The 26,694-nt window shown below is 33.0% G+C and overlaps 1 protein-coding gene across 1 annotated transcript in view; it reads right to left on the bottom strand.

Annotated features, from left to right (window-relative positions):
- LOC111427292 (arginase-1-like) overlaps positions 1-25,556 on the bottom strand; it is a 142,337-nt gene extending 116,781 nt beyond the window's left edge. Inside the window, exon 1 of the mRNA XM_071199130.1 lies at positions 25,520-25,556. The gene's annotated coding sequence lies outside the window, so the exon portion shown is untranslated. The remainder of the gene's footprint in view (positions 1-25,519) is intronic.
- Between the last annotated feature and the right edge of the window lie 1,138 nt (positions 25,557-26,694).

The raw sequence follows: 26,694 nt of genomic DNA, 5'->3' as shown, positions 1-26,694 counted from the left end.
TTCATGAAGATCTTCGATAGCTTAAATTATCGGCTACCATCGAGTTATTACACGCACCGACGAAACTACTGGGGAAACACTGATCATCAAACATTAATCCCTACATATGGAAAAGCGGTTTTAAACTCTACTAAAACTTATTTGCTTCGTATTAAGGATTAAATCGAAAATTATAGCCGTATTAAATTTTCTTGTAACATTGTATCTAACAAATTAGTACCAACCTATTTTTCGTTAATATCATTTTCAAGTATCCATACTTTATTTTTTAAGTACTTTCGGCTCAATCAGTTTGTTATTACAACTCAACATGAAAGCTTTTAATTTCATGTTTTATGGCTTATTACATCTTTCCGATTAAGAGACGATATTAAACCACTCCTACGTATTTGAAAGATAAGTTAGGTTACTATTTAATTTCCACCGGAAATTTCAAAGAAGTAACGTTATAAACTGCTGTGTCACACATTAACATTATTACTTTACGGTATTAACATTTAATTAACACTCACAAATTTGAAATTACACTTTTTTAGTTTAACTGAAAATTAATATTTGCAGATTTGGAAGTACAAAATCATAAGTTAACTAGAAAAATGTTATTGTGTAGCGCAATAAGTTACGCAACATTTGTATCAATTCTTCCTTAAGTAATATACATTCGTCGTTAACGTAAACTTAACGCAAAGTCCATTAATAAGCTCAGCTGCGAAATAGTTTTCAACGTAATCGCATGGCCATTTCTTGAAATACCTGAGCTACCTGGAATACCTAAAGATAATATTTAAATAAGAACGCGAAACTTATCCGGTGTAATATAATTGCGATATGCTATACTATATAGTTACTAAGTATAAGGTGCGTTTTAACGAAGCTATTATCTTCGCGTAGGAAAGTGCATCTTGTAGAGTCCACTTAGTGGGCCAACCGGCACAGAAAAGCAGGATTTGAATCTTATTTTTAGCGGTAACGCGAAGGTACAGTTACCGTACCACGGATCACTAAGCACGTTAATCACGAGGCGCGTCCGAGCAATGTCAAAAACTGTGCTCCGCCCGAACCTGCGCCCGCCGCCGGTGGCGTGTCCCGATGAACAAAAAAAATCAACAGTACGATTCTTGGAACAGGTGGGTGCCGCCGCCGCCTCTCTGAAGGTGAGGTCGTCGTTAAATAGAGCACTGGAAATTAATTAAAAATTTAATCACATTGGGTATAGTGTTGAGATTTTCAAGCCAGTCTTTTTCATCGTGAATTGATGACAACTTACCACATCACTAAAATCTCTTTAATCTTCTACCTTTATGGGTTAAATCACCAGGAATATAGCAATTTCGAAATTTTATGGTCTACAAAACAGGTATTGCTGCTAATTTTAAAATATATTGTAAGAAACAAAAGTTAAAAAGTATATACAAGCAAATTATGATCACCTTTTTTTGGTTTTATGCGTCAGATACAAACAGTAAAAGAGACCGGTTATGGCCTTCATCATCAAGATGTGGGAATCATTATTATATAACCGAACGACGAGACCAACACGTTAAATTAAAGGACATCATCGAGTTTTTAATGAGCACTACACATTATATTCTTGTTCATTGCGTTTCTGACCAATTTCAAAAGGAAACGTAATGATTGTGATATACTATTTAATAAGATTTTATACTAAACAATCTTGGCCAAAACATGTACTTAACTAATTAACTGATAAAAAGCATTGGAACATTTGTAAATAAAATAAAGGTATAATTTAGTATTATAACGCAAAATCAGATCATAGTATAATTAGAGTATATTTGCGGAAGAAACATTGATGTGATTTGTAGGAATATTTTGAATGCCACGTATGTTTTAACAACATTAATGTGATTTACTTCAGGGGAGGTTGAAACAGCAAAAAAGCTCAATCAAACATTAAAATCTTAAACCACGATATCTCTTAACGTGCTAACCAACCAGTCTCTATCATTATCATCAAGTAATCGATCTAAGAAAACCCTTAAAACTTCATGTACCCACGACATTTTCATTGAAACTACATCCTCCGTTGGGTGTGGGTAACAAATTAATACAATCATATGGATGCAAACATCGAATTTTTGCAAATCCTCACAATTGAAGTGCCACATCATGATTTTTGAAAATACATTCACCATAACATGGTCTTGAAATTTGTCTATACACAAATGCTTGAAATAACGAGTACATTTTGGTGTTACATCATTTCTTCCAGCTCCCGATGGACCCATCGCCCACATAAATTGTGTTTCGATAAATGGTGTTAAAAACTTTGTTAGAATTGGTTAGTAATTATATTCTTTAGATGCATTGTATCAGCACTGGCAATGTGTTTTCTGCGTTTTCTGACAAAGTCAACGTTTTTCAAGCATTCTTATGAAATCTCACGTTAACGATGATGAGTGAGAAGAAATACATATTGCATATTAGGAATATGTAGGAACGTATAGTATCTCAAGGAGATAACAAACAAGAAAATGGGTTAATTTTTGCAAGATGGACTAGAATAAGGAGTGATGGAATGGTGGGAAGTCTGCCATTCCAAGTCCGATTGTAGAGAAGAAGTAATAGGATGATTTGGGGAATTATGGTTGTGCTTATTATATTACTATATGACTAAAGGGGAATTTTTAAGTTTATCGAAGTAGGCACACGTTCTTTCAAAACCTATTAGAGGTTTAGCCCAAAATGCGTGAACGTGATCGATAATATTATAATGAAAATACTGATGTTGGTGAGAGTTTGTTGGATTGTTGGCTTAGAATCGGTATGATTTCAGACGGGTCGCGTGGTGGGGAGTCCAGGCCTTATCAGAAAAGTTGAACTTCACAATGAAGTATATATCAACCTATTCATGATAGTTCGCCATTTTTACTGAAAGGAGCACTACTAACTATCAAGCACTATTAATAACATAAAATTAAGTGCGATTACATCTAAAAATGTATATGGGTACCGGGTCATATCGGCATTGAGGGTAATGAAAGGGCAGATAAAGCAGCAGGACACGGGGCTGACGGTAACAGTGTTGACGTCAAGGTATGTCGTTATAAGGATGTCATAAGACAACTTAAATCTCTAGTATATGACAAGTGGCAGAATGACTGGCAACGCAGTGAAAGCTTTCTACACCGTATCAAACCCTTAATAAAACCTTGGAATCAGTCCATTATCTTCAATAGATCAGAACAGGTGAAACTAGCGAGATTACATGTAGGACATACACAACTGACTTCCGGTTATTTGTTAAAACGAAAACCAAGACCTGTATGTTTGGGCTGCGAAGTTCATCTCACGGTAATGCATATCCTGCTGGACTGTGATGCCAACGAGAGACAATTACATAATATCTCATGTCTGGATGATGCATACGCGAATCCTGTTAATTTGCTTAAATTTTTTAAGTTTATTGATTTGTTCCATCAATTATAAATACGGTGGGCGCTAAAGATCTTCGCTATCGAAGCGCTTCTAACGATTATAAAATAATAATAATACATCTAAAAAATGTCTTAATTTTATAAAATTGCTAATACACAGCTGCTACCTGCCCTACAATTATTACCGGACTATTAAAATAAATTTGTATTTACTTAATCTGCTTTATCATTGAAGTTAAATCCAAAGAGGCTGGACCAAATAATTTGCCAGGATGATTGAAGATTGTGCTATAGGTGTAGTACTTTGTCATCTTCTCTATTTCCAAGAATTCAGGTTATTAAGGGATAACGGCTAAGGAATTTTGTGGAGCCTAAAGCACAGTTCACATTATTCTAGTCCAGTATTTGAGCGAGTAAATCCAGTCCAGTGCAGGACTGGAACATATCGTTCATATTATTCCAGTCCAATAATCCAGCGAGTCAATCCAGTTCAATGCTGGACTAAATCTTGTCGCTTACATTGTTTCAGTTAGTTAAAAGCTGGAACAAACTTTAGGAACAGCCTGTATAGCATTGTTCCTGCGGACCGATCCAACTCATAAATTAGCTAACGATTTTACATCACATTGATTGCGCTCTACTGTAAATAGTGTTTAAGATATTTGGAAAAATGTGTTAAAATTTGTTTGGCCTGTATCTTTGAAATTTGAAGACTTTATTAAAACTAAATTAAATAAAATAACAGCCGAATTAAGAGCATCAACAGATAGCCACAAAGATAATAATATTCAAAATTACTTAAAAGACCTTACTGACGATGCATACATACACCTCCATAATACATACACCTCCAATTCAAAATAATAACGGAAATTGGGCTAAGAGCAATCAAGAAAAAGTTAATTTGTTTGCTGAACACCTGAAAGAATCTTTTACATCAAACAGTCCAATAACTATGCTAAATAGTGTCCCTAGCGTAATTCAAAGTGATCAGCAGAGTAATATACAATGTGTAAGAATGAAAGAAATGTATTATGAAATACAAGACTAAATATAAAGAAATCAGTAGGCTATGACCTAATTAATGGAAAAACATTAAAACATCTAGCAAAACGGGCGATTACAAAACTATTACACATAATTAATGCTGCTTTTAAACAGAAGTACTTTCCAAGCATATGGAAAGTTGCTGAAATAAGAATGATACCAAAACCTGGTAAACCCCCCCACAGATGTAACATCATATAGGCCAATCTCATTATAACCCTTACTATCAAAACTGCTTGAAAAATTACTATTAAAAAGACTAAAACCTGTCATAGAAGAAAAAGCCCTAATACCAACACATCAATTTGGGTTTCGGAATAAACATGCAACAATAGACCAAGTGCATAGAATAACGAATACTATCGAAATAGCAATGCAAGAAAATAAAGTCTGCTCCGCCGTATTTCTGGATGTTGCACAAGCTTTCGGCAAAGTCTGGTTAGATGGTTTAAATTACAAACTAGACCAAATACTACCATCAATGTATAGTCAACTATTAATATCGTATCTTTCTGATCGATATTTTAGAGTAAAATACGAAAACGCTTATTTACCACTACATGCAATAAGAGCCGGAGTTCCTCAAGGAAGTGTGCTTGACCCAACACTGTACTTACTCTGCACATTCGACCTTCCTCAGGTACCAGAAACTTTAACAGCTACATTCGCAGATGACACAGCGATCTTGGCTGTTGCAGAAAATGAAGCAGTTGTAGCAAATAAGTTACAATTGGCGTTAAATTCAATAGAAAACTGGATCAAACGATGGCTAATAAAACTAAATACAAATAAATCGACATACATAAACTTTACTTATAAGAAAGTAAACTATGTCTCAGTACACATAAATGGCAATGCAGCATTTATATGCAGCAAACGGTAAAAATATGAGAATATTTATCAATTGTGGGTAAAGCAGATTGGACCACTGGGAAAAGCTGCAAAACATTATCTAGTTTAATTTGATGTTAAAAATAAGTAACTTATTAGTTTGTATTTTCTAGGTGTTATATTGTGCTATGCATAATATAGAAAAAAAAGTATTTAAAAAAATAAAGGAGCACATGCTAATTCTTGTTATTGAATTGCGATATGCTTCTTATCCCGTTAATTTTATACTTCAATAGAAAGTACAAGTTATAACACAGCTACAATGCACTAATTGTATACACATTATATGTATAGAGCATTTAATCAGGAAAACCATTTGCCAAAATTGCAGTGCAGCAAAATATATATCTTTTTCTTTAAAAAGGGAATTGTGGCATCACTTATACCTTCTTAGAATTGATACATAAACAGTTATTTTCACAATTTTTTAATGACTACCAACTTGCTATCTTGAGAAACCTTGAATATACATAATTGCAAGAATCCGCCGATAAGTTTCTGTACCTAACTTCTAAGATATCATGATTTGGATAGAGATACTTTACCTTTTGCAAGAATAATGAAAAATAAGAATGTGTAAATTGAATATTGACAGATATTTAATACAAGTCACGTTTTTTGTCGAAGATATTTTTCGATTTTATTTTAATTTTATAAAAGCTATAAAGGTGTTCGTCGAATCGATTTCCACGAATTGTCCGGGCCGTGTAACGCGATCAACGTGTAATTTATACAATTTTAGTACGGTCGCAGCGTGGGTCACGCCGACATCACGCCGCGGCGGGCGCGGACCTCGACGAGGGAGATTTATCGCGCGTCATAATTTAATATTGAACGTCCATGCGTAGAGCGGCTCGCATATCAAAACGCATCCAACGCTCGATGTTTCCGGATCATAAATAATCGGGACGTAATGTGTGAAAATATTTCAATACGGGTTATTAATTCCCTCGCACGACCCGAAAAAAAGAAAGCGGCATGTGTCCTGGCACCTTTAACAGCACTATGATAAATGCTTAACTCGTTTATTTTATCCCACATCAACCCCATTCTAATTCAATTAAGAATTTTATTTGTTTGAGGAAAAATTGAGATTTTTTTTAAGCCATTTGATTAAGTATTTTGCACAAAATTTTAAGCAATCCAAAAAGATTTAATGACTTACTTAACCTGCAATGTAAATTGCAGTTAACAGTTTCACGAGGCAGAGAAGATCAAATTAGATCCCTATCAGAACGGCATTTCCATGGATAAGTACAGTCTTATTAGCTGCCGCATAAACAGTTCGCGGATACGCAAAGAAGAAGAGGTGATAACCACCGTCACGTCCTCGATAATTGCAAAGTCAGATTGTCGACGTCCGAAAATTCCGCGAATCGACGACGCCGGTGTATTGGTTAATTACATCCGATCTGTTCGCAAAAACGGTCAGATGGTTACCTTTTAATGTATGCTAATTTAACAGTCATTGTTGGGTTTAATACCCTCCAGAGATTTACACCTGCGCCACCAATATAAAGCCAACGCCGGATTATTATCGATTACCATGATCTAGCGAAAAGCATCATTGCATCGAAATTTTATAATAATTAACGAATGTTTTTGAACCAATTTAAAAGTAATTTATTCTATTTGAAGGTTATTAAACATTTTTGCGTAACTGTATAATTCCTGTAATTTATATGGGACGCAGCTGAGTTTAGTTTTTTGGACGGAGGGTAGTCTTTTTAATGGTTATAAAAAGGTTTTTGTATAGTATGTATCAAATTATAGGTTGCTCATGATAAGATGATAAAATTTTAAATTGCTTAGCAATTATTATTCAAGTTTTTACATGAGCAACTAAAATTTATTGTGTAAAAACGAAATGAGTGATGTGATTGTTACAGTATTACATAATTAAGTTGATTGCAATTTTATGACCAGAATAATAAAATTATGCTGTATTTAAAAACCATTAATGCGTGCTGTATAAAAATAGTCATCATGCTGTATAAAAATCAGTTTTGTCCGATCCATTTTTTTACTCTGCCTTACCTCAAGAGATATGTCATTGCATGTTACTTTGCTCTCGGCCTTAGTAATATAAAAACAAGATTGTAGTACCAAGATAGATTTTTTAGCGGGTCTCATTTTTCTTAGCAACAATTTAAATTTAAAACATAGATCAGTATATCCCTATTATGTTATCATTTCCTTCCTATTAGTTAACTCCTACATTTTCTCCCCTTTTTAGTTGATAACAGTAACATACAATACACCACTAATGCCCCATAGTCTGTCAAATTTCGATTTTACAATCACAGCCAATCATACCAACCAAAAATCTAATACTGAAGTCCCGAAACCATTTCTTATAGTTAATAAAAGCTAAACAATATTTGATTATTTGAAAAAAGATCGACACCGAAAATACATATTAAGTTGAACAACATATGTACTAAAATGTCGCATGTTTCACCATAATCGTCCTTTTTGAGTCCTCAGGTTATTCGTTCCATCACACCTGAAATATAAGGAAGACTTGTTGGCTCCTTGGATGTTCCTCGAAGTATAACAATTCCTTTATAGTACTATGTCCTTTAGAAGTTGTTCTTTATTCCTCAACTATTTCGCGTCGCTCTTAAACTTCGTGATTCCTTGGAAAAGAGTGCGAATTAGGGAGTGATGAAGTTAGTAGGCATGTATGTTTTCATGTACGTTTTCTTCCGATACACTCCATGATTTACTTAAACATTGCTAGTCGTGGTTACCGATACATCTAGGAATGGTAGCTGGTTGACCTTTTCACCCTCGATAACGAATTTAATTATTGAATATTGGTTGTTCAAATTATTTAAGACAATTTTTTTTGTTAAAAGTGTTATCGTAGCCATAAGTTTGGTTTCAAGAGACTGATAGTTACATCCATATTAAAAGTTTATATCAAATTTCACATATAAAACGGTCCTTGCTTGCTGTATCGGATCGTTTGACATTTTCTTTAATGGAAAGAATGGAAATAAACTAATCGTAACATAACTACTCGTCCAAATTAGCGAGAAATGTTCCAAACGGCGACATGACAATTATTCTCTTGAGGATCTTGAATTTCAGGCGCTCTGCAACAAATTTCTTATCCATTTCCCATGTAACTCTTCACTTCTGATTCTGTTATGTAGTTTTTTCCATGAATGCTTCTTATTATTAGCATTTAGAATTTCATCATTTGCTTTGTCTTGTCTGGTTTTGTTTCAGCAGATTCCTATTTTGCTTTCCATTTTAAGGTTCCTCCAAACTATTTCTCTTAAGCACCCTGAAACTTGATGTTTTCATTGTTTTCATGTTTGTTCACGGACTTCACTATACAGATTTTCAGAGCTCCTTGTGGCATCAGCTCACAAATATTTAAACTGTTTGAATTGTCAGATAATATAATCTTCTAGTGCATCTACAGTTTGAATTTTACCGTTTTTTTTTAAGTTGCTGGACATTTGGTTTTTCAGTGTTAATAATCATGTTCAGCTGTTTTGCTGATTGATAACAAGCGTGAAATAGTTTAAGACCGTAATCGTCTGTGTAACAAACAACAAAACAATTACCCATTTATAACCTGGCATTTTAGGTAGTTTTTCGACTATTTTCTCCATGATCATGTTCAACATAAATGGGCTGAGTGAGTCGCCTTGTCTTATTTCGGCGCATGTTTGTTTTCTGAGTTAATTCCTTCCTCATTTTTATCAGCAGTGCTGGCTGTTAATATTGTGGATTAGTTTTATCAATATTTGGCTATTAATTCCTTTTCGCTCATTATCTTTATGATATGAAATATTGCAAATTCCAAATATTCTTGAATATTCTCCAAAAATGAAGTTAATATTAGTAAAAAATATTACGGATAAGTGAAGTTATTCCATTTACATAAACAAGCCTACGTATTTTCTAAAGATCCCAACCGTAATCAACCACCAACTTCAGAGGTACGTAAGTCTGGCCACCTTGTTCGCAAGCATAACAAAGATTATTAACACGTTATGAAGGTATTTGTTTGTACTATGGGGAGCTCACACTAAGTCGGTGTTTCAACCGCATTATAATCTAGAAACCATGTACGGTAAATTCATATCAATCCAACACCACCATTGCATCGTTTCGTATAAAGATTTATACCATGATTGTGCGCTACTGCATCCTCATGTGGCAAGTGAGAATCCAGCCTAGGTGTAACCATTCTATTGTTTAATGCTGAGACATACTGTCTAAGAAAATCATAAATCTCCTACCTTGCTTATTAGAATGAGTACCACTGTTTTATTTGTTCAGTTCAGTTTCTAATGAACGTATCTCAATAAAGCTACAAGCATGTACACTACTAAGAATTACGATTGCAAAAGTCTGCAAAGTTTTGGACCACCAGATCATAGCTCTGTATGTGAGTATGGGTTGACCTAGAAGCGTACAAATCTACTGAGCCAGCTTAGAGATGAAATCCATATCCTCTCAATGCGGTTATGGCACTCAACAAGTGGATACAACATAACTGCTATATGTGCTTGTGGTTTTAGGTGCCTCTGTAGCTAACACCTTTAATATTGGTCATGCTTTGTGGATATCAGTTGCTTTCTAAGATTGCTTACTTTTAAGACTTTAAGAAGAGTTACTAAGTTTTTTAAGGTTAACGAAGATAGGTTAAAATTTTAATCTCTCATTGTTTTTTCTGTGCGTAGAAAGAATCACTCTTTTAAATTATGTTCTCTTTTAAACGAATGTTACCTTGTGGGTCTGATGTCACTTGTTTCTGTTTTGTTATGATTTTAATTATTAAATATGGTTTTTGATAGCAATTGCCACATCTTAGGTAACTTTTTGAACAGAGTGAACTTAGAACATTAACCACCTAATCTACACAGAGACAGAACCTAGAGAGCACCATATCCAAAATCCCCATAAAAATACGTCAACCCCAACAATAAACCTTCTACTATAAACAGAATTTAAAAAAAATTTAATAAAAATAACTTCACAGTGCTTGCTACTTCGCATTGCTAGATGATCAGTATAATAAGTATAATTGATAATATGTTTAACATGCCATCAGTAAACGAACAAACTTAACACATTCGCATCGGGCTATTTTTCGTAAAACTTACCTATAAATCGGGGTATTTTAATGAATAATAACAAAGTGGTCCAAAATAGGCTGAATTTTTATTAATCTGTGTGAATCATCTTTTATTCGGGTGTTGCCGTTAAAGTGTAAGAACGTCAAAATTTGTTCAAATCGTGTGCGAGTCAAAGTTTTTTCAAATATTGGTGTTTTTATCAAAGGATCTTTTGCCTAATACTCTTGTAATTTATTTTTTTTTACCTGTCTCATTAAAATTACAATTCCAAGAAATCGCTTCATTTCTATTCTGGGAACATCAGTCCACTTTAAAGCAGTTTTATGAACTTTATACTTAGTTACTCGTTCATTGTGATATCTATTTGTTTCATGGCACAGGTACAAGAAGAAGTCGTCATTAAAAAATAGCTCAACGATGTTTTCGGGATATTCTTCAATCGTTATATAAATGATTCTAACTGTGGTGGTATATCAATATCACCCATCAGTAGTATCAACTTTTGATTCACTATCGGTATTTTCATCCTCCTCTGATTCACCATTACTATTACTCTCATCCTCTTCTGATTCCGAATTATTAATACTTTCATCTTTCTCTGATTCAGAAGAAGTATTAGTTTCTGTTTCAGACAAAATAGGTTTACATTTTTTTTTGTAGGTACGATCTCACTATCGTCATCACAATCACTTGTTAAATCTGATAATTCATCACTAATTTCGTTACATTTGTTTTCAATTTCATGTAATTTATCCATGTTGTTAAAAAATAAAACCCGAAACAAGAATTCTCGTTTCTCAACAACATTTTTCTTCAAACAAAAGAATTCTCGTTTCCCGATGCGAATGTGTTAACTAAATATTAAATTAAGTACCTAATAATTATTAAGTAAATCACAACTTACAGAAAATAGTAGAATCAATTATAATTAAGCTAAAGATTAGCATTAAAACAATAATACTTCAAAAATGTCTCATTTTTTCAATCAGCCATTATGAAGGAAGTAACTGCATGAATCGATATATAAATCCAACAAGATAGACTACACGAAGAGTAACCAGCCAGAGCTCCTACTCTACGCGATCATTAGATCCAATACTAAAAGCGACATAAATCACGGAGCTAATTCAACACTGCACCAGCTTCATCCGTTTACCTAATGAATGGTCCATGTATGTGTATTCCTGGAAGATTCCTCGATCTAATCATTGACTAAAGTCAGAGATACAATATAAAATCATATAAACAACTCTAACCAAAATTAATTTATTTCTTTTCTACTTGAAAATATCTTACTCTTTTTATTCAGTCTACTGCCCACATCTTACACCTAAAGGTGGATTATATATATATATGCAGAGTGAATCTAATATTGCCTGCACTTAAAAATTTGAATAAATTCTTAAATAAAGAATGTTAATCAAGATATACGTAGCTATCAAGTAATAATGAGTATTAATGCATTAAATGTTAATGCTAATTATTATACAGTATCGCCTCATTATTGCATTGTGTCGGTTGGTTAGCCGATATAGTGTCAATAAATGGAAAGGCATTTCGTCGAGTGCGAAATGATCGAATCGGTTAACGAAAGACTCTTGCACGCGTTTTAACGGCCTTCCATTTATCTCGCAAGTTCTTTGCAAATTGTGTCTAACCTGTTGGTTAGTTATCGAAAACCCGAAAGCTTTCAGAAATTGCCACACCACAACCGCGCGGCTTAATAATCGAGACGAGAAGATAAAATCGGTCGGAACGAAAGCGACGCCGGTTTTCCATCGCATTATTAATTTAATTACATTAGTCAAATATCGCCGACCGGCTATCGCTGGTCGCGGAATTCGCGTTACTTGCACAATTAGATACAGGTTACGCACCGGCAAACAGATATTCTAAATGGCGAAATAATTCCAGACCGATTTGCCAATGGTCTGCGGGAATTTAGATATATTATCTGTAGGTGTAAATAGTCGACGTCGTCGTCCGCGTTTGCATAAAAATTGCTCCTGGGTTTTGTGCTGCTGAATTAGAACGCTTTCTTCGACTCTTGTCGCCCGAAAAGATAATGCCGGCCCGTATTATCGTTCTATTGTGTCGTGGAACGCCGAGCAAATCACCGACCGACTGTAACAATGAGCATTATTAAATTACGAGAAAAATATCTTGTTCCAGTCACTTATTTGTATGATAAGAATACCGTTGCGTTTTGACGCAATATTGTTAATTATAGTAGCTTATAAAATCAGAATTTCCAACCATTCAAATGTAGAATACAATTTTGTAGAACATTCAGTATTTGAAGTATTTACTTGAATGAAAAATGAAAGTACCTATACCTTTCATTTTCTGTAATGGGATTATATAAGTGTTTACACCGGACCGATGTCGACGAATGACTGGCGAGCCAACAATAAACGTTACGCGGTCTACAAGCGGAATTAAAAGTAAATAAAAGGCCGAAATTCCACGACGTCCACGTGTCCGGAAAGGCAACGATGTTATTAATGAAAATGCCGTTCCAGTGGCATTAATCTTTAACCCGAGCACCTGTACAACGTCGTCGGAACGGTGGTATAAATTTGCACCTTGTCGTCGGTTGACGGACTCGTAGCGCACACCGCCGGGAAAAAATTTAAGAGCGCAATAATTGTTTACGTTCCGCCATAACCGTTTTAGTGCGCGAATGTCGATTTTTTCTGGTCTTCACATCGCATGGAACGCCGCTGCGCGGTCGGAACATTAAAAATTACTGCCTTATTAACGTTTTAAAACGATCACGTCTTAATTGTTACAACTCAATCTTATTCCATAACACAGTTGATCAACACACACATTTTTTTCTTTCACGACACTCTTTTAAAATTCACTTTTAAGATTCACATTAAATCAATTTATTTTATTTTACGGAAATGGATCATTTCTTTATTTCGAACAATTTTTTTTAATAAATGTTTATTGTTGTATGTCCTTCGAGGGGAACATCGACCGTGTGGTGATCGGAGGGCATCGATGCCGTTCCAGAGAGGTTGAAGAACGGTGGGCGTGTAATAACTCACCTCGATACCATCTCTTCTTACCCTTATAAGCAGACAGTGGATATCGCCACGGGCTCAAAGTCTTAAAATTATGGAAAACGTATCCAACATATACGGCGAAAGTTCTTATCTTAACCGACTATTAATTTTGATCACCCTGAAATACCATTAAATTAATATTGAATTTGGTGTCAACTTAGTGAAGAAGCCAGAATTATTATATCAACTTGAATTATTTCATCGATCATAACAAGAAATGAGAGAGATGATCCAATCTATTAATCAATGAAATTTGATGAGTGAAGTAAAGTATTTACAGTGAGACAATCTTCAGAAGGGCTATAAAACGATACAATCACAATTAACTTTCTATAAAATGTTAAAAAAAACTTTATATCGTTAAATGCTTGAAAGTTTATCTTTGATGTGTGTGTAGTAATATTTGCACCAATGTAAGCAAAATTACTTACATCATTCATAAATGTTAAAGATTGAGTAAGAGATATAATAAGCAAACAATAGGATAAAAATTTCTCAAAAATACTTTAATAATAAAAACTTTAAATTAATTGTAGGGAATGTGTAAGGGTCTTGTATGCCAAGATAAGAGTTAAGGGGGTTTGATCGAAAATGTTCTTTTTTTCAATATGTATGCTATAGGCAAATGGTATTTTAGAAAAATTACTATTTCCCCGTCAAATAGTACCCGCCTGACCACAAGACAGGAAAATATTTGTCTTTCGTCAAATGCTATTTGTTACCATTCCATAAATAATTATTTATGCTTCAAGGTGGAAAACTCATACGGTTATTCTGAAATGAACATGTTCCTTTGTTCCTTTGTCGGTGTAAACTATATTTCAACAATAAATTCGTTGAAATTTGTTTGATCATATTTTAGAGTACAATAAAACCTCGATACAACGGATTAATACGGAGAAGTGAATATCCGTAATAGCCAAAAGGCTATAAAGAGAATATAGCCAATTGTCTTAGTTCTAGTTTTAGTTCAATGAAAAAATACAACAATCTAATGTTGAATACCAATTAAAACTAGAACTAACACTGGAACTCAAACTAGAAACTTTCGAAACGTTCTAGCTCTAGGTCTAGTTTTAGCTCTAGTTTTAGTTCAATGAAAAATATGCAACAATCTAACGCTGACTAACAACTAAAGTTAGAACTAACACTAGACCTACAACTAGAAACATTCCGGCTTAGCTGTCTGATCGTATCCAGAAGCAGTCATTAAGCTTCAATAAATAATCGATGATTAACATAATTATTACTAAATCTTTTTAATCAATTTGGCAAATAAGATAAGAATTATTAAATAATTCAAGATAAATAGTTGATAAAAAATTATCCGAATCTCTTAATGTTGCAAATTATGAAGTATAATTCAATATCTAACTAAATAATCTTAACTCTGCAATAATTAAAATTAAAAATTGGCAACAACGTTGTTGAAGCTATTGAGGTCAAAGCAGAAACCTCACAAAAACTAATCTTCCAGACATAGGACAATTCCATTCTTTTTCATGTTATAAAGTGTTATTTCACACTTTGTTATAATACAGTTTGATGAAGTCTGGAATCTCAGTAGACTTGTCTCTCCTTTAAGTCTCGCTCCACTACAAAGAAAATCGCCTTCTGCGCGACCCTTTTTGAATCGCTCCGTTTCCCAATTATTTTCTACTTAGCACGTTTCATCTGTTATAGAGTCCTCTTCGATTACTGCCCTAATTTTTCCTGTTTCCTTGTTTCCTTACGTATAATTGTTTCACTTTCAATTTCCCGTCTGTGGTCTTGAATCTCTCTATCACGTTTATTTTCAAATCCTTCCCCAATTATCCTTTATCACTATCTGTCAATAACAACAACTCTTTCTCTCTGTCTTCTCCTCTCATCAGATTTGCTGTCCTTTTCTACTCCCCTACTTTATTTACTAAATTTTCTCATTCCTTCCATTAATCGCTCCGGCCTCCCTATTCTACTATACCTGATTTGTAGCCTTTTCAAGTCTACAAATCAGACCTCTCTTCTTTCCGTCCCTATTACGATCTCCTTTTATGGCTCTCTAAACTTCTTATTTGATCTTAACTCCACTGTGTGCAATACAGTGGAGTTAATAATTACTATCTTAATACCATATTCTCTGCTCATAAAAAGATTTAAAAATTGCTGGTGATAAACCTGCGAGTCCTTCCACATATCTCAATCATTTTGACAACTTCCTCCTTGTAAACCTCACCAAACACAATTCCTTCTCCTTCTGCTAACTAAATCAACCCTTCGTAACTAAAATTTCACATTTGTATTTTTATATCCCTATGCACGTCTGCTTCGTGTTCATCGAAAATGATACCTTATGAATGACAAAATGAACGTCAACAGTTTTTTAAACTCACTCTTAGTACATGCTACACATTTTTTTAAACTTATATTGGATCCTATGAAAAAAAAAGGGAGTTCGTCATCTTTCGTAACCGTATTTTCAAATAAAGGGAAGTATCAGGCGTAATATGAACCAATTAAAGTTCTTCTAATTTTAAGTAAGACGAGCTCAATAATTTTGTAATATTCAAATTTAACAAGTCTTTTCTTATTAACTAAGCATTCTTTTAAATAATATTAATACAGAAATATCTTCCGTTTATCAAAAGGTATCAGAGGTGTGATATCGATTACGATTTCTTTCAATACAAGTTATAACGAGAAGTCTTAAAGACAAAATCCTTATTTATTAAACAGTTGTTTATGATACCAAGTGTAAAAATATCTCAGTCTATCCAAATGTTATACAATAAAGAGTACTAATTTGTTTTTTTTTATTTGAAGCACTATCCATTAGCTTGATGATAAACGTTTTATATGTTGAATTAACGGCTTAATGTTTGAGTTTTATTATAAAAGAGATAATCGTTTTTTCATTTTTTAACATAACCTTTGGAATATTGAATAACTAAGGTAAAAGGCTTATTTAAAATTTACTAACTAATTATTCATTAACTACTCAAATATGATTAGTGTCACTCTTTATCAATGTTAAAGTGGGTTTAAATTATGAGTGAATTCAAGCCTAAACATTACAAATATATTTGAGGGTTACTTAGAAATAATTTTTCTTAAAGAAAATATAATAGCTTTGCAAAGTGCTTGGAAGAAACTCATCATCAAATTTCTTTAGTTGCACAGCAGGAAGTGTTTCATGGTAGTTAAAACACGTGAGCTGAAATTTCCTTCCACACGTCGCACGCTCGCGTCAAATGAGTCCAAAGCATTGATTGCTTTTAAGTAATTAAGTAAAGAGCATGTAAACGTTTTGCTGGAAATACGTTCCTCAACCGCGTGTTTTACTTTAAACAACTTAAGTGAGTTCGACGCGTACGGCTAACACAAGCGGGCGACTCCTTGTAGGCAATTCCACTTTAAGTTGAAATCATAGTTTAATTATCAGACAAATTTTATTCTTAATTGAAACGAATTTTGATTAATAAGAGGTAGTATTGCACTTAACTTTCTGATATTATTATATTACATTGATAGGCTAACAATAAATAATAATCAATATATCTTTCAGGGAGTTACCAACTACGTACTTCCGTTATACAATTTCTTTATAACTATATAACAGAATATAACGGAAACAATAAACACTTTAAGTAAATAGTATTCAAAAAACATATTTTGATGCTGTTAACGATTTCAACCTTCGATCTAACGAACTTATGTTAGATCGTTTATTAACGCATTGAGCACATTCTCGTTCATTGTCCGTTTTTTCTTTATAATTGGTATTTGTGTGGTAATGTCAAGGTGTACTAGCGCTTGTGGCTTCGATAATGTCGGTTCCTTTGTCAATATAATAGGAATATATATTAGTGGTTCAATGTTTTCGGAAGCGTTGGTTTGTGTTCTGAAAGTCATCTCATTTCCAAGAGTATCATTTGTTATAGTTTAATTCTTAATGATTCCATATGCTCCAAGTTTAAATTCGCGTTGAATAAAATCTTATCAAACATTTGAACTATTCCATCGTGTTTTACATAACACTACATTACTAACTAACTACAAACAAGGAAACCATTAATATTATCCACGTCAATTTACACTTTGACTTTCCACTTCTGTTTACCACCTTACTAGTTTCTCCTCTCTTTCAATATAACGTTTAAATTTACTATATATCAACGTGTTTAGCACCATATATTTGTATATTGCAAACATGATCAACAAAGATCGGATAATAGTTGCGATTGGAACCGTCGCCAAATCGCGTAAAACTTACACATATCTTAATGTGGTAAAGTTACAATCATTCAAATTAATGCATGATTATTTGTTTTACATATACAGAATTCATATGCACTTATTTCATATTATAGAAAACAGAAACAATTTTCATGTAAGTATATAGGTTTTCTTATTCTTCGATAACATACTCGTTTCGATAACGCAATCTAGACTCAAGATATTGTAACCATCACCATGATGCTGTGAGTTCTAGTATATTGAACACCTCGGTAGTTTTAGTTATACGTTAGTGCGAATGGTTTCGTATAAGTTTCTTAGTCAATATAATCATGAAATGTTGATTATTATCGTGGAGTTGTAACGTACATCCGATATAATTACACTTTAGAGATATGACTATTAGTATTACTGTTTGTGAGCATAATTTTAAGGTAGAATGTTTCGATTATAAAAACTCAACAAATATACAAATGCTTTTAAAATTCTATGCATGTGTTGAGTTTTATAGTTATTAGTATTATTTCGTTGTTTAATGGCCCACAAAATTAATAATAGGTTAATTCGTAGTAAAGTTTTTTGGGTTGGAAATTTTATTTTATTTCATCCTATATGAAGCGGTCGGTGTGGTCGAATTTTGGCGATCCATTCCAGCCTTGACTGTAGCTCACCCTGCTTCACCTCATGAATTATATTTTACTGTCGGCTTACTAAAAGGTTATTCATCATTTTATAACTATTACACCTGTTTCTTCGGAATAAAATTAACAATTCATAAAAATATCGAATAGAAGTTATTTGAACGAAATCCCATCGTAAGTCAAATATAACCTGTAATGTACATATTTCTAAAAAAGACGAGATCTTTTATGTTTTTTATACCTAGTTATTTAATAGTATATTAAAAAACAAGTTTCGTAAGACACGCTTGAAATGCACGAATTCAAGTTGAAAAACGAAAAAAGCACCTGAAAAAAATGTTTCATGTACACCTCCCAAAATAAGAGAAATTGCTCAGAGTTCAATGTCCTCGTCATTGTGGACTTTGTATTCGATACTAAGAACGTGTTTAAACATACATAGACAAAAATTGTCACATTGACAACTAAAAAAATTAATGACCCAATGTCACCAACTTGAACTGGTTCCATAAAATGTTACTAAAATCTCAGTACAGCATCGGATGCTGTAAGGAGTCTCATTACAGCACCCATTTGACTACTGTTACAGCTTTCATTATCGTCGCGAATTACAAAAAGTATTTTACGTAATTATATGTGATTGGACTCAAAAAAATTTTATTGCCAGGTTTCCAATAGGAACATAATAATACAGGGTGATTCTCAACTTATACGCATAAACTTGAGGATTTATTCCTCATGACAAATAATGACTAATAGATGAAAAAAATTGTAGGAAAAGTTTTTTAGTTTCCTAGATATCCGATATAATCGACGACATCTAGATCATGTGTTTTCTGGAGGATGGATAGGTCGAGATGGTCCAATGGCCTGGCCACCGTTATCTTAAAAAGCATAATGTACGGCAAGTAAGTTAATACTGAGCAAATATTGTAAAATCAGGTACATGCTGCTGCATTGACAATCCGCCAACACCCTGGTTTAGGCTGCGTTAGTTGGAGATCGTAGATTCGGGGAACCCAATTGATAGAAAACATGGGAAATAACTTCGACCACTTGCTGTGATGTTATTTTAAAATGTTCTATGGATTCTTGATTTGTAAGTAAATATCACGGATATCTATGAAACAGAAAACTAACACTAGCACTATCACTAAAACTAACAGTAGACCTAGAAATAGAACTATTCGGGGAAAGCCGTGCATCGAAGTGAATTTGTTTCTGAAGAAGGTTATTACATGGCATCTGAAATGCCAAACTTTTCTTCAAAAGACACACCTAACCCGAAAATTTTTAGTTATATCTCTACTGATAGTTCTAGTGACAGTGCTAGTGTTAGTTCCAGTTTTAGTTCAGGAATATAATAATTTTGTATTTGAGTAGGAACGCACCATTAAATGTTTTTCATGTCAAAACATCAGTAAAGGTTAACATTGTTGTTATAATGAAGTTCACGAACGTGCAACGTTTGCAAATTATTAAAAATTACCACTGCTATTGTATACACCAGGATTGTGACACATTTTGGCAAATTTTGCGTAAAGATCTTGGTTTACCTCATTACAAGGTCAAAATAACTCATGAACTAATCATTTGAAACGCCGAATCTTCTGAAATTGGGCTCTGATAAAGTTTGAAGATAGTTCTGAACTTCATCGAAAAATCATCTTCCGTGCTGATTTTTAACTCAACTCATTTTTAGGTTAATGGCTTGATTGGTAAGCAAAATATGCGTTATTGGACAGCAACAAACGCACATGCGCTTCAAAAGCCTTTATTACAACTACAAAAAGTAACCATGTGATCGCCATGTTACAACCAATGGAATTCGCTAGAATTGGATGGACTTGACATCAGTGATAAGTAGTTCCAACATGCCATACAGCTGCTTAAACAACTGATCTATTGAAGAGGAAGTTAGGTAACCGTGTACTAAGTGGTCCGGTCGAAGGGCCACCTCGGTCATGGAATTTAATTGCTATTAGATTTCTTTTTATAGGGTTACATTAGTTTATGCTAAGAAGCGAACAATGTTAGAATGTTGAACCCGGAATTGTCCGAAACTTCAAACTTTGTTTTATGGAAATACAAAATTGTTGTGGACTTATTAAAAAACGCGATATATCAAATATTAATACTTGAAAAAATATTTCGTTGCTAAATAAGACCCATGCACGGATGTCGTGGTGTAACTAATACTTATGATTTGCTTTTTGGTTTTACACACTTCTCCTGTTGGGAAATTCACCGACCTGGTACAGTATCCTTTTCAGATGATCTTATTAAGAAGTCAGGAAATGATTCATTTTTAAAAACTATTGTTAAGATTTTTAAATGACTATCCTTATGTTTTAATGGGATAGTCTCATTAAGTCTCACTCTTTAGGTTTAATTGACATTATGTGACCTTCGGGATAAATTTAAACATATAAAAACGTAAAAAAAATAATAAGTTGACGTGGATTCTCTTAGAAAATCTCTTAATTTTTTAAGCTACTTCAGTCAGCTATTTTTCATCCATAAATACGTTCTAGCATACAATTTGTTACCTCCGGATTACAACGTTAATTTATGCAAATTACATTATATATCTGGTAGTTGTACACAAACCTGTAATGATCCTCATTAATAGCTAAGACATCGTCAAAAATAGCAAAACTAGTCACCACTCTAAGATGCATGCTCTTTCAAGAGTTCACACAGCAATAGTTCTTGTTTAATGACCGTTCCAGAAGAATGATGCACTGAATGTAATTTTCAAAAATTAAGTTATCTAAGAGCACAGACAATTTCAGGTTTGCGAATTGCAAAAATTATTCGTACAAATCCTACATAAAATCCTAATAAATTTTGTATAGTGACCTATTTAAATTTATTTTTTTATTTAACTTTCTACTTTTACCTTTAAATTGTCGTGATTTTTCTAATAAAACTTGACAAAACTTTCAGCACCATATATAAGATAAGATTCTTGTTAATGATACAGTACGAGTTGAAATCAATTAAAGGTATCGGCATCGAATTGCTATGATTGTATCTAATTAATTACAAAGCCGAACCGATAGACATCTTAATTAGTATAAGCCGGGTTGAGTTGTAAGTAGTAGCACCGTATCGCGGGTACACCTGAAAATTTTAATTATTCCGTCGTGTTGAGTGGAGCAACACTTAAATTCTTTTTCGATTTAATTGTTTTCGGTTGGTTCACGTCGGTGAAGGATGAAAGCATCTTGAAGCCTTTGGAAACAATAAAATTATACGGAAAGCCTAATTATTTGGCGGTCAAGAATGTTTGGTATGCAAGATATAAAGAGAAGAAGGGAATGGTTGGTCGCCCTATCGAGAAAGACATCTTCTGGATTTTATAACCTTCTAGCTTAACGCGTAAAGATTACGATTCACTGCGCCCATTTACTGTTAACTGGGGCTCCCATGATTCTTGTGGCTTTGTTACATTCTTGCGGCTTTTGATATTTTCTTATATCATCGATATAATGGTTATTTATGGTATAAATTGGAGACATTTTCTAAATATTTTAATGGGAAAATTCCGTTACTTTTCATTTATAGCTGATTAATGGTTTTAAATTGATGCATTTTCTTGTTTCTTGTATTTAATAAGGTTTCTTTAACACAAATAGACGTTAATACCTACGTTTAAAGGCGTGATTTTTTTATCTAAGACTCTATTTCAGGTAGCTGCGATTGACGGATTATTATTATTTAGAACCGACGATCTATAACACCTGCTACAAATTGCGCTAGGTAAAGGTCTATAATTACGCAACCGTATTGAAATTAGGTTTATTGCCAATCAATAACAAGTTTATCGTGACCGCAGTCAACAAAAAGTTGGGACAAAAACGTAATGATATCACTTAAAGTTATGGTGCTACTCAATGCTCAATGATCCTTTAAAGCTTGTTCCCCGGGGAAATCCTCGGATATCAGACACGGGCTTACGTCGAGCCAGGCATTAAATTTATGTGCGATCACATAAATTATGATTTTTTTAAAGAAAGTTCCGACAAACCCCATTAAACGTAACGCAGACGACGAGAGAGCGCAGCGATATTTTTTGCTGCCCGCCAACGTAGGTAATCCTATTACACGTTTAATGAGATTAAAATTCGCATTTTAGCTTTTTTTCGAAATCGTTAGATTTGCCGTCAGCAAAACTACCTCTTTCTGCTGATAAATCATACGCCGACCGGTGGATCTGTGGTATTAAATGTTTTGTGCTGTTATGACACTCGGATTACATTGCGGACTTGTTACCCGATATCCAGCGGCAGGATGGTGTCATTAATTTTACGTTTCCGTCGACAAACCTGTACGCTAACACTACGAGAATGTCGGGAGATTACTGTGCAGCGATATAAGCAGTCTATAATGTTCTCAGTTATCTCACAAAACTGTGCAACCTTTCGATACTAAATCTAATTGAATGTGATTGATTTTCTTTCTCGTATCTCTTAAGCAGTTAATATATAATATGGATATGACTGTAATAAAATAAATCCTTAACGTACTTTCTGTAGCTGTCTACAGATGTTTTTTTTTTGGCCTGGATTCCAATTAACGTGGAACACGATGTAGTTATAACTGAAATAGAAATAGATAACAAAATAACACCAACTATCTCCATTTTTAATAATAACGAATTTTTTTTACGAAGTTTTCTTAAATTGGTCTTCCTGGTACTTTCAGGTAATTCATTAAAATTTATTTAACTACAAAGAAGCCTAAAATGTCAAACTATTTTTACATTTTGAATTACATTGATCATACTAAGCTTTCTTAATTTGCTGTACTATCAGCATTAATTCCATGAAATGGTTTATTGAAAAGAGTTATGATACATTTATATTGGGTAATTTGCAAAGAACGTAGTCGAATAATAGAAACATGAATGAAAATAAGATGTCATATCTCAGCCAGTGTAACAGAATAGGGAGTTTCTCCTTAAGTAAGAACTAATTATCTATAATTAGAAAACTGTATCTGCGAACTTTATATTGGTTTTGAACTAAAATTAGAACTAAAACTAAAACTAACACTAGAAACTTTTGGGTTTTGCTGTGCTTCTTTGATTGTTAAATCATAGTATTTGGTAACAAACTTCATCAAACTCTGAAACAGACACATAACGTTATTAATAATTGACTTTTAATGAAATTCAACATTTATAAAATCTCATCGTATCTTGTATCAAATTCAACAATGATTGGTAAATGATATAATTATAAATGACATTTAGGATGAATGTATGAAGGATTATAGCACGACACTCGGGAAGTGTTTGCAGCATCTAGGCTTCATTGGTGTCATTATATATTTGCCGTTGCCTATATTAAAGGCCAAATGGCAGCTCAGAAACGTGTTCCTGGTTTCAATGGTACACGACTTCTCTTTTCCGAGATACTTAAAGCTTAACAGCTGACAGATTATGACAAATCCATAAGCCTTTAATGATTGATTCGTGTGATCCGGGTAATATGGGGGGTATTGAAGGATTTACTATAGTATTTAAATTAACAAACAGAAATGTTCCTATATAATCATATATTTGTAAACAGATTTCCATATAATGATTTTACAATTATTGTAACCTAACAACCCCGATGAGAAGGTGTATACCGATCTAATAGGCAAGCTAATAAAGTATTAGAAAACACGAATAACACTAAAAACTGGATCATTATGGACAAAGAAAAATCCTACTTATTATTTTGTTTACTTTTGCTATTGAATTGTTTCTTACTTTTATCACGCCTTTGGACCTTTTTATCATTTTGATAACAGTGTCTATTGAACCTTTTCGGACAATCACAAAATATAGTGTGTTGAACCGAATTCAATTAACTTCTAGAAAAGATCCACTACAGAACTAGGTTCTTTTCAGATCTTTATCACAGAAATGGCAATTCTTGCAATAATAAAACATGATACCCAGCATAAGGCTCTTGACAGTAACATATTTGTGGAAAAATGTAACTGAGCATCCACAAACTGGCGATAAACAACGACCACAACTTGTGACAAGCATAACTTTTTACAAAATTCTGCCGCTAGTGATGAAGAAATAAACTTGAATTAAAAAGGAATGAGTAAATACTATATGAAAAGCTGCAAATCAAATCCAAAAATAGTTACTGTAAGTTTCGATCTTCAAATCTGTCTTCTAATTCCATACTAAACTAGTAGAATCTCTTTTTATAAATGAAAAATAAAGACTTTAAACCTTAATTTAAAATTCAATTTTTCATTACGAAATCTGCTATCTGTAGTTTATGAAATGAGATCATCGTTAACAAAAAGTATGAAATAATATTCTACTTGTTTGCTGAAAATATGTTCCATAAGACGTGAATGAAATAATTTTTTTACAGATTTTGCTATCCTAAATTGCATAAATTTTGCAAGTATTATTCATCGAACTCTCCGAATTGTTGTTAATATCCCTATTGCACGATCGTTTTCATTATTAAAGTAAATGAAATTGACCAGCCAGTGTTATATAACAAAATTAGAAATATATACACATAAATTTTCGTTTTAATGAAGAAGAGTCTGACACCAATTTCGAACAAATCATTGGGAACACCAGACCAAAATAAACTACAACACCTGACAGAATTAACACCTAGTTTATTAGCACGATTAACGCCTCGCCTACGGGTACGTAGGCGCGATACGTTGAGTGTTGATGAAACAGACTTTTTTTTAATGAAACATAAGATTTAATAGAAATAAGTTTTATGAAAAGAGAAACTGTATTTTTTGAAACTGGCTCTTTTAGAATCAAGCCAAAGAATAATAAAAATAATACTTGATTTTAAAGCAAATTATGACATTTAAATTTATAAAAATTGTGAATTAAATTGTACTAGATTTCTTTGAAGTGGTTTACACTCCGAATTTTAAATTATTTCATGTTTTTGTAATGTTACTAATTAAAGTTTTATGATTTTTCAAGCACAAAATGCAAAAATTTATTGAATCGTAGCGTTAGTTAAGCACAAATCCAATGAAATGGATTTCCATTTAAAATGTTTTTTTTATCCCGAAATATAACACCGCTCAAATCGCGAATAATCAAGATATGTTTTGGTAAAAGCTAAAAATGAACAAATTAAGAAACGACTTACCGAATGGATGTTGTTTTCCTTTGATTTTACTCCGCAGCTCAGCTGGAAAGAAAAGATACATTAATTTATTGTGAAAAAAAAAAAAAAAATACGATACCTGTTAACATGCATAAAATAGCACTCCGATGATCCCAACATCATTACAGTCACATAACACTTAGCACAAACATAACATGTATTTATCACTTAATTCGCGTAATAATTTTTAATTTTCGAAACTACTTTATCACCCTTACACGCCCGCATATCAACTAAAATTCGTTATTGGCGAATCAACTTCCAAACATCCCCTCCTTAATTTATTGTATTGAGAAGTGGATGTGAATAAACAAAAAACGTAAAGATGTTGGGGCGAAGCGGTTTTAAATCGTTTTTTTGGTTTTAAACCTCAACCTTTCAATAAAAAAATCCTCGTTTTCTCGAAACATTTCAAGTAAAACTTACGTAATTTTATTAAAATAAAACGCACTAATCGAATTTGTATCTCAAGAATGAATGGAGATATCATCATGAAATAAAGAATATTTTAAAGCAAATTTAATGAAGATTAAATGCACCACAAATGATTTCTTCTCTTTCGTAAACTTCGTTGTTATGATTTTTTAAATTCAAATCTGCATGTTTGATTGTTATAGATATGAAATATAAATGTTAAAAAATCGTATCTAAAGAACGAATTGAAATATCATCATGAAATAACGAACATTTTAAAGCAAATTTGATGACGATTTAATGCACCATAAACAATTTCTTATTTTCCATAAATCCAACACTGTATGTTAGGTTTTTAGATTAGCAATATAAATTTAAAAAAATCGTATCTTGAATAAACTGAGATGTCATCGTGTAATAAAGAAAATTTTAAAGCGAATTTGATTAAGATTTAACGTGCCATAAACATCGTTGTTATGATTTCTTAAACCCAACTTGGTATGGCTAAAGTCTCTTCCAGATTCATCGTTATTTGTAATTAGAAAATAGGTAAAAAACAAGACTAGTCTTGGCTTAAACGATGTATATTAAATTGTATTAATTTCGGTGCGACACGTGTTTCGCCAGTATGGTATCGACAAGCACGACCAAGCACAATAAAAAGAATATATTATTAGAAATTATGAGATAAATGGTGTAACATTTATTAAAGAGAATTAAAATTGTTTATATTTACCGTCAAT

Source organism: Onthophagus taurus, chromosome 1 (assembly GCF_036711975.1).
Source record: "Onthophagus taurus isolate NC chromosome 1, IU_Otau_3.0, whole genome shotgun sequence".
In the NCBI taxonomy this organism is placed as follows: Eukaryota; Metazoa; Arthropoda; class Insecta; order Coleoptera; family Scarabaeidae; genus Onthophagus; species Onthophagus taurus.
Note: the sequence above shows the minus strand (reverse complement) of the source record. Positions and strands in the feature narration are given on the sequence as shown.